This window comes from Vipera berus, assembly GCF_964194415.1.
Source record: "Vipera berus genome assembly, chromosome: 5".
NCBI classification, from domain to species: domain Eukaryota; kingdom Metazoa; phylum Chordata; class Lepidosauria; order Squamata; family Viperidae; genus Vipera; species Vipera berus.
In genome coordinates this window covers 86663346-86672637 of record NC_138207.1, presented here as the reverse complement: position 1 = coordinate 86672637, position 9292 = coordinate 86663346, and the positions used below count along the sequence as shown (strand labels likewise).

Genomic DNA, 9292 nt, shown 5'->3' with positions numbered 1-9292 from the left:
CATTTGCATTTTATTGAGTGAAATAAGTATTTGACCCCTTCTCAAAACATGACTTAGTACTTGGTGGCAAAACCCTTGTTGGCAATCACAGAGGTCAGACGTTTCTTGTAGTTGGCCACCAGGTTTGCACACATCTCAGTGGGGATTTTGTCCCACTCCTCTTTGCAGATCCTCTCCAAGTCATTAAGGTTTTGAGGCTGACGTTTGACAGCTCAAATCTTCAGCTCCCTCCACAGATTTTCTATGGGATTAAGGTCTGGAGACTGGTTAGGCTACTCCAAGACCTCAGTGTGCTTCTTCTTGAGCCAGTCCTTTGTTGCCTTGACCGTGTGTCATTGTCATGCTGGAATACCCATTCACGACCATTTTCAATGCCCTGGCTGAGGAAAGGAGGTTCTCACCCAAGATTTGACGGTACATGGCCCCATCCATCGTCTCTTTGATGTGGTGAAGTTGTCCTGTCCCCTTAGCAGAAAAACATCCCCAAAATATAATGTTTCCACCTCCATGTTTGACGGTAGGGATGGTGTTCTTGGGGTCATAGGCAGCATTCCTCCTCCTCCAAGCACAGCGAGTTGAGTAGATGCCAAAGAGCTCAATTTTGGCTTCCTATGACCACAACACTTTCACCCAGTTCTCCTCTGAATCATTCAGATGTTCATTGGTAAACTTCAGATGGGTCTGTACATTTGCTTTCTTGAGCAGGGGAACCTTGTAAATGCTGCAGAATTTCACTTCTTCATGGCGTAATGTGTGACCAATTGTTTTCTTGGTGACTATGGTCCCAGCTGCCTTGAGATCATTGAAAAGATTCTCCCGTGTAGTTCTAGGCTGATTCCTCACCGTTCTAATGATCACTGAAACTCCACAAGGTGAGATCTTGCATGGAGCCCCAGACCGAGGGAAATTGATAATTATTTTGTGTTTCTTCCATTTGCGAAAAACTGCACCAACTGTTGTCACCTTCTCACCAAGCTGCTTGGCGATAGTCTTGTTGCCCATTCCAGCCTTCTGTAGGTCTACAATCGTGTCCCTGACATCCTCTTGGACAGCTCTTTGGTCTTGGCCATGGTGAAGATTTTGGGATCTGACTGACTGATTGCTTCTGTGGACAGGTGTCTTTTAACAAGATGAGATTAGGAGCACTCCCTTTAAGAGAGTGCTCCTAATCTCAGCTTGTTACCTGTTTAAAAGACACCTGGGAGCCAGAAATCTTGCTGATTGATAGGGGATCAAATACTTAATTCACTCATTAAAATGCAAATCAATTTATAACTTTTTTGTTGTTATTCTGTATCTCACGGTTAAAATAAACCTATCATTAAAATTATAGACTGATCATTCCTTTGTCAGTGGGCAAACGTACAAAATCAGCAGGGGATCAAATAATTTTTCCCCTCACTATAACATGTCTTTTTACTTTTTTGCTGATTCTTGGCAGTTGTAGATTTTTGTAGTTAAAATTCTTTCAGATGCTACAATTTTCATGTCTTACATATCTGAAAATGGTGGGAAATGGCACTGCCCATTTTCAGAGGAAGTTCTTGGCAGAATAAGCAGCTCTGGTCTGCAGAAGACACAGAAATGACGAGCTACTCACATTTCCAAACCCTTCATTTTGTTCAGCAAATCTAAAAGAGATAGCTGGTAGTAACTTTCCCAATTCACATTTGCTTAACTCTAGATCTTTCCTTGGAAAAATGGAATCACGAACCCCCCAAAACAGGTTTAAAATTGAGATGGCAATTGCACAACAGGGAACAAAAGTTTCATGTGTCCCATCTTGGAGACGCAAAGGAAGGTAGGAATCGTCAGCAAAGCATTTAAAGGGATCAATGGTCCTGTGAAAAGCCTGTCTTGATGAATGCCAGGTTCCTTGCCCAACAAATTTGATTTTATTTAGATTGATTTTTTAAAAAAATGAATTGCTGCAAACTACCAGCCTCAAACAGAATCTTTAGTTTGCTTTATAGCAGAGTAGCTAAAACTGAAAAAGCAGCTGTATATAAGCATAATCAGTTGGCAAGTGTGTTTATGCATGTATATACTGCCCTCTATAGTAAAACACAATTCAACTGCTTTCCTGGAACCAACTCAGCACTCAGTTCTTCAGGACTCATTGACATAATATAGCTGGCTTATTCCTACTCCGTGCTTAGGAGACATGAGAAACGATTAGGCAAACAAATTTGCCTGTGGGGCCCTAACTTACACCAGTCTTATACATCCATGATCTGCTGACACTTAGCTGAATGTCTTGCAACTTATTATTTAGTCTGCTGCAGGAGTTTTGATATTTAGGGCTTAACACACTGCCAATATAACATTAGTTGATGGTCTAAACAGGGCAGCGTCCTGTTTTTCTTAGGAGGTGACTGTTTGCCCAGGGCCCAGAAAGAGCCAGTATGAAAGCTAGTGTGGTGTAGGTGGTGCTGAATTATGACTGAAGAGACCTAGATTCAACTAATGCTCAGGCCTGGAAATTTGCAGAGTGATTTTGGGCAAGTCACTCAAGAGTTCAACCAACCACACAAAGGTGTTAATGCAGGAATTAAATGAAAGAGAATTCCATTGAGAATGCCTTAAGCTCCTGGACAAAACTCTAACAAACAAACAAAAATAACCAGCTGGATAGCATTGGGGAAAGTTAGCCCTAATGCTTGGCCATTCATCAGTCCTCTGGCAGTAGGAAAGGTGAGGTGTGTCATCATCGTCATCGTCTTCATCATCATTAGTTGGAAGGGACCATGGAGGTCTTCTGGTCCAACTCCCCGCTCAAGCAGGAGACTCTATTCCAACGGTCCCCAACCTTTGTGGCTTGGCAGCCCGGCAAAGGGCGGGAGAGGAGAACCAGCCTCGTGAATAGCGGGCTGGCACGCATGCAGTCAGGTCAATTTGTGTGAGCGGCGGGCTGGTGTGTACGTGCATGCGCCCGTTGTTTGACTTGCGCAAGTTGAACCTGCACACGTGCTGGCAAACTGCTCATGCAAGTCAAGTGGCATGCACGCGTGTGGCCACGCTGGCCCGCTGTTCACACGGACCGGTTGCAAATAGGCCACAGCCAGTAGTGGGCCATGGCCTGGGAGGTTGGGGACCCCTGCCCTATACCATTTCAGACAAATGGATGTCCAGTCTCTTCTTAAAAGCCTCCAGTGATGGATCGCCCACAATTTCTAGAGGCAAGCTATTCCAACTAGTTGATTGTTCTCATTGTCAGGAATTTTCTCCTTAGTTCTAGGTTGCTAGGTTGCTTCTCTCCTTGGTTAGTTTCCATCCATTGTTTGTTTTGCCTTCTGGTGCTTTGAAAAATAAAATTTGCCCTGTAGGCTGGGGCAAACATGCAACCTTTGTATTTTGTCTTCCTGCAGTTTATTTACAGTTTACATCAAAAGTAAAGACATTCTTATTTGTCTGCCCCATCCCATCAAGAGGGCAGGATTATTATTATTATTATTTTGGTAAGGAAGCCTACTACTGGTTTGAATTAACAGTAAAGTGATGTCCAGTTGGAGCTCAGCTCATATGTAATCTTAAGGTAGTCCTTGACTTACAACCATTCTTTTAGCGACTGTTTGAGGTTACAGTGGAACTAAGAAGAGTGACTTACAAGTAGTCCTTGCACTGTAACTCTCACAGTATCCCCACGGTCACATGATCAAAATTTGGCACTTGGTAACCAGCATGTATTGACAATGGTTGCAGCATCACGGAGTCGCTGATTGCTGGATTTGCTTAAAGACCACATAATTCACTTAGCAACTGCAGTGTTTCGCTTACCAAACATGGCAAAAAAGGTCATAAATTCAGGTGTGATTCACTTAACAAGCACCTTGCTTAACAATAGAAATTCTGGTCCCAACTGTAGTCGTAACGTAAGGACTATCTGTAGTCTCGTTTATAAATTCTGGTATAAATTGACCACTCTTAATCTTAACCCAACTATTGCCTGGGAGACACACTTTGAAAGACTGTCTAGTTGATTCTCCTTAAAAAAAAAATCAATATTTTTTCCCTGGTTAATTGATGAAGGAGCACAAAGAAGGAACTCTGCGGCTGATTGCAAAAGGCTTGAGAGCTGCATCTGCCCTATAAATTGAAAGTTTCTTTTCCTTGGGCTAGCAGCTGTGACATAAAACTGACAGCCAATATTCAGAGCATATGAATTCAACAACTCAATATAAAATCACAGTGAGAATAGATAATTCGCTTAAGGCTGTGGAAATGCACAAAGAACAAATAGATGTCTTTAAGCACTGGGTGTCAGAAATGGACATAATTCAAACACAGTGAAGTATCTTTTATTTATTTATTTATTTATTCATGTTTGGGACTTATATGCCGCCCTATCTCCCGAAGGACTCAGGGCAGCTAACAACAATAAAACACAATAATACAAATGTTAAAAAAGATTAAACTAACAAGCCCCAATGATAAAATGATAAAATATTTAAAATATTCTATTTAAAAATCCCTATTGTCAGTCCAGGTCAGCCTGATGGAAGAGAAATGTTTTAAGGCCGCGACGAAAGGACCGGAGATCCGGGGCCATCCGGAGCTCAAGGGGAAGTTGATTCCACAGGGCTGGTGCTCCCACAGAGAAGACCCTCCCCCTGGGGGTCGCCAGCCAACATTGTCTAGCCGACGGCACCCTGTGTGAGCGCACCGGGCGATGGGAAGTCGTTCCTAGCAGTAGACTGTCCTGCAAATATCCCGGGCCTAAGCCACGTAGGGCTTTATAGGTAAGAACCAGCACCTATAAGCCTATTTATTTCAATGGGATTTCAACTTGCTTATGTTCTGGTAGATAGCACATACTATCTTTCTGAATTCTGTTACTGCTTGTACAGAAACCAACCTAAGGAGCCAGAAGAGTTCAAATTCAAGTGTGCATTTCCAATCCAAGAAAAGCTACCACCATCGCAACAAAAAGCAACTTGTTTCAGTAGGCCTGCTAACGTTTTTCTTCTTTGAACCTACTTCCTTGTTTGCTAAAAAAAAAATACACTATGCATGCCACTCACCAAAAACAGTCTTGCAATTTCTCAAATGTATACCCATGTAGAACGACCTGCAATTAAACACTTTTAAGAGTTAAGATTTTTGCAAATATGAAATAACCTGGAATTTTCCACAGCATGTCTAGCAACCACAACCTGCCATCCTACAACTGGCACTAAACAGCTAATTATACTTTCCAGACTAATGAAACTCTTATAAGAATAAACACACCTATTAACCTGAAGGTGAAATAATCATCACTTTAACCTTGATGCAACCCCCCCCCCTATATATCACCACTTTAGAGAAAGCTACTGGCAGAAGTAAAAAGAGAGTTTAAGGCCAAATTCCAAAGAATTGTGCTGCTAATTTTCTACAGATTGCTTTGAACTTTTCTTTCTCAATCGGTATTCTTCATTGCCACATAACTGTTTTTCAAAATTAGCCGAACTGTTTCAAAAGCAGTTGGACCACAAGCTCTCACCACACTGAGGTAAGGCACAGCAGATACAACTATTGCTATTGATATGATTCCGTAATATTTATTCCTGGCCAAATCTTCCCTGCCAGATCCTCCTACAGGATCAAACACAGAACAGAACAGAACAATAACCACTGGCAGAATTGTCTGCATTGGATTAATAGGTTCTCAGCTCCATCATTCTTTTATCTCCACAAGTAAGTTTCCCATTCTAGACATGGTAGCTTTACTACTCCAGCCAGGATTAAGCCATTGATTGGACTACAGGCAGTCCTCGACTTACAACCACAATCGAGCCTAAAATTTCTGTTGTTAAGTGAGACATTTGTTACCTGAGTTTTGCCCCATTTGACAACCTTTCTTGCCACAGTTGTTCAGTGAATCACTGCAGTTGTTAAGTTAGTAGCTTGGTTGTTAAGTGAATCTGCCTTCCTCATTGACTTTGCGTATCAGAAGGTTGCAAAAGCTGATCACATGACCTTGGGACACAGCAACGGTCATAAATGTGAACCAGTTGCCAAGCAGCTGAATTTTGATCACATGATCATGGGGATGCTGCAAAGGCCATAACTGTGAAAAACGGTCATACGTCACATTCTTCAGTGCTGTTGTAACTCTGAGCAGTTACTAAATAAACTGTTGTTAAACTGAGGATTACCTGTAGTTTAACTGGAAGGTAAGCTCAGAACCTGCAGAATGGAATAGCAACTAGGCTGCATCACCACGTTCCAACTACTTTTCATGAAGTTTAGCTTTATCTAGTGTTTAACTTAGGTAAAGGTAAAGGTTCCCCCGCACATGCGTGCTAGTCGTTTCCGACTCTAGGGGTCGGTGCTCATCTCCGTTTCAAAGCCGAAGAGCCAGCGCTTGTCCGAGGACGTCTCCGTGGTCATGTGGCCGGCATGACTAGACGCCAAAGGCGCACGGAACGCTGTTACCTTCCCACCGTAGTGGTCCCTATTTTTCTACTTGCATTTTTACGTGCTTTCGAACTGCTAGGTTGGCAGAAGCTGGGACGAATAACAGGCGCTCACTCTGCTACGCAGCACTCGGGATTCGACCCGCCAAACTGCCGACCTTCCGATCGACAAGCTCAGCGTCCTAACCCACTGAGCCACCGCGTCCCTTGTTTAACTTATAAATACTCAAATATTCAAATAAAGGCACATTGTATTAAATAAATCGCACTAATGTCAAAACAATATGTAGATTCCATACCGGTCCTAATTAGAGAGAAAACACAAAATTAATATGCTTGAGAATTGGAAAAGGCGTTTTTTCTACATTGAAATAGTATCACCAGTGAGTACTAGGCAAATGTCTACACCATCATGAAGATAGTTCTTCGTTTGTTCTCTTCCTTATCAGCTATGGCAAAACAATGAAAGGAAATCACCATTACTCAGCATTGTGTTTACACAAAAAAGCCAATGCAGTTATTTACGGTAGTACCGGCCAAGTGTAGCTGATACCAGCCCTTCCGCCGGGTACCCTTCAGATCTTTTACGTTACACACCTTGATATTCTCAGCCACTTATAGCCAATGGCTACATTGGTTAGAAATAATGGAGTTTACTATCTGAGCCATTAGGAATTTTTGTTTTAATATTAGTTGCAATACTTCATTGTATATAACTTGAGGCTAGCAGCCCCCGGGTGATGGAGGCTTAGTTATCTTTTCACGGGAGTGAATCACACCTGGCATATCAGACATAGCTAATAGCAGGGTTCCTGTTTATGGATTCTTTTGCAATAAAGATAGACTATTTGTATCCTTCGTCCAATCAAAGTAAGGAAGGCAATCTATCTCCCTCCAGATGTTGTTGAGTTATATGCTTATCATTCCTAACAATGGCCACGTGGCTGGTAAGAATGGAAATCCAAAAACTGGTGCATCACAGTAAAGCAACAAAGATGATTAAGGGCCTGGAGGCTAAAACATATGAAGAACAGTTGCAGGAATTACTTCCTCTCTACTGGGATATTCTATAGAAGACTGTAGGATACGGTTTTCTACTAACAGACCAAAACTGAACACTCCCTTATCTCAAGAAGAATGTAGAATGCCACCTCGGCAGTTAAATATAACATGAGCAATGGTAGTTCCTTAGGACTAATGAAAGAATAAATTTAAAAATTATAAAATTAAAAATTATATGGAAGGGGAACTGAAGAGAATTTATCTTCTCCTGGGTAAAGCAAGGAAAAAGCTACCATTCAGCAAAGTGAGAATGCCATATCAATCCTTCTTAGCAACTTTAAGGATCGATAACACTGCATCTGTTACATGTTGTTCAGCGGGACCATAGTGTTGGAAGATCTAATGGCAAACAGTTGCAATGGCAGCTTCCACGAGCCCTTGGTCCAGAGTAAGTAGCACTGGAAACCAAGGTGTAGTAAGAATGAAATTTAAATACTCCCTAGAAGCCTTAGCTGCAGCTTTTGAAAGTGGGTAGAAGCATCAACTTTTGATCTCAACATCAGAAAAAGCATCCCCATCTGGTCTCAAGACTCTGCTAACCTGAATGCAGTAAGATTGCATGAAATTCAAGGAAATAGCAAAACCCTTTATATTTGGGGCACCCAAAAAATAAAAGATGCCATACAATCTAATAACCCAGAAAACAGAATGAAGTTAACCAAGACATCTATTGAATTTGTCTTGATCAAGCAGACTCATCAGGCAGACTCCTCCCAATAGTTTATTAAGGGTAAGATTGAAAAAGATAAGAGGATAGTCATTTTCTACATTTTACAATGAATATAAAAATGCAAGAAAGGTAAAATTTGCAAGACGTTGGACTAATTTGCCCTAGCAAGAATCTTGAACATCCAGAGAATTTATACATCAATGATTCTTTCTTTCTCATCCCATTCCATGGCCTCCTAGATTTGACCACTGCAATATTCACATACAGTACTAACTACAATGAAAGGCTAAGTTGGGAATGGATTATTGTGGAGAAGGTCTATCTACGTGGCTATTAAGAATGATTTCTGAATTGATGGCACATAATCAATGAAAATAGGGACGTGGTGGCTCAGTGGGTTAGGATGCTGAGCTTGTCGATCTGAAGATCGGCAGTTTGGCCGGTCGAATCCCGAGTACCGCGTAGCAGAGTGAGCGCCTGTTACTCGTCCCAGCTTCTGCCAACCTAGCAGTTCGAAAGCACGTAAAAATGCAAGTAGAAAAATAGGGACCACTACAGTGGGAAGGTAACAGCGTTCCGTGCGCCTTTGGCGTCTAGTCATGCCGGCCACATGACCACGGAGACGTCCTTGGACAAGCGCTGGCTCTTCGGCTTTGAAACGGAGATGAGCACCGGCCCCTAGAGTCGGAAACGACTAGCACGCATGTGCGGGGGAACCTTTACCTTTACCTTTAATCAATGAAAAATATAACTTGAGCAGAAAAATTCACATTAAATGATGTCAAAATCTCTTTTGAAAAATATGTTCAGTGCATAACGCCAGTCTTGCGAACATGTCATTTCACACAGATGTATATTTTTGCTGGTTCTCTCTTCTCCCCTCTCAAATAACTATGGATGCACTGCAATATCCTGAAGAAAGACACTGCCCATTTTATTACTTTGTTTCACTGCACTATCAGGTTGTTTGTAGTGCCAACATTTCTGTTGTGACGTGCTTTTGCTTATTGGCTTCTTTATTCTTAGGCAAAAAAAATATTTACTTTCTTCACACAGACCTAATTCAGAAGAAGAATCAGTGTGGTCTCAGTGATACACAATAGTCTTTGCATGAAAGATGTGTGTGTACAAGCACACACATACACACACAGATAAAGACGGA

General features: G+C 41.8%; 1 protein-coding gene across 2 annotated transcripts in view; it reads right to left on the bottom strand.

Moving 5' to 3' along the window:
• ANAPC16 (anaphase promoting complex subunit 16) overlaps positions 1-9292 on the bottom strand; it is a 32192-nt gene that overhangs the window by 8374 nt on the left and 14526 nt on the right. The window lies entirely within an intron of this gene.